The sequence below is a fragment of the Gekko japonicus genome, unplaced genomic scaffold (genome assembly GCF_001447785.1).
Source record: "Gekko japonicus isolate JY-2015 unplaced genomic scaffold, Gekko_japonicus_V1.1 scaffold270, whole genome shotgun sequence".
In the NCBI taxonomy this organism is placed as follows: Eukaryota; Metazoa; Chordata; class Lepidosauria; order Squamata; family Gekkonidae; genus Gekko; species Gekko japonicus.
In genome coordinates this window covers 888,550-889,316 of record NW_015170282.1, presented here as the reverse complement: position 1 = coordinate 889,316, position 767 = coordinate 888,550, and the positions used below count along the sequence as shown (strand labels likewise).

Sequence of the window (767 nt, the reverse complement as noted above, 5' to 3'; positions counted from 1 at the left end):
AACCAGCCCCGAGCTCGGGCCGCTTCCCCCTAGCGGAGCGCACCAGCAAACCCAGCCCGCCGCCGCCGCCGCCGCCTCTCTCCCCGCCGGTGACTTCACAATGCCCGGGCGATCTAATTCCGCCCTTCCCCGACCCGCGGAGCCGCTTCTCCCGCACGCCGCGCAGCACGGCCCGGCGGGGAGGGTTGCGGAGAGGCCGGGGGCCGAGCCACCACTGCAGGCCTCGGCAGGGGAGCCAGGAAAGCCGAAGCCTCCCGCTCTCCTCCAGGCCTAGGCCCGCCGGGTCTCTCGTCTCGCCCGGCTCTACGCGCGTCGCCTCCGAATCGGGAATCCCGGGCCCCCCAAGCGTCGCCATGGTTACCCCCGCACACACGTGCTCGCGCCTCGACTTCGGCGCAGACCCGCTGCCCCCAGAAACACTTTGCACCCAATACCCTCCCCGACGTCCCGCATCGCCCCCGACATTAGCCGTGCCCAAGCCGCTCCACCCGCCTTCATGGCCCCAATCCCGACGCGCCCCGCTTGCAGCCCTACAATTTGCGTCCCAAACAGCAGAACCCGCGGACTACGCTTGCAAACTTTTGTTAAAGGATTCCTGGAGGGCTTGGGAAGGGACGCCTGGGGAACGGGGAGCTTGGGCGCTGGGCAAGGATCTCACCCCCGTGGTACACCACAGCATCCACCCTCCCAAGCAGCCATTTTCTCCAGGGGAACGGATCCATGAAGTCACTTTTTGTACGGATGCCAGCCTCCAGGTGGGCCCTGGG

General features: G+C 68.2%; 1 protein-coding gene across 3 annotated transcripts in view; it reads right to left on the bottom strand.

The window, feature by feature from the left end:
* BAG5 (BCL2 associated athanogene 5) overlaps nucleotides 1–767 on the bottom strand; it is a 9,335-nt gene that overhangs the window by 6,694 nt on the left and 1,874 nt on the right. The window lies entirely within an intron of this gene.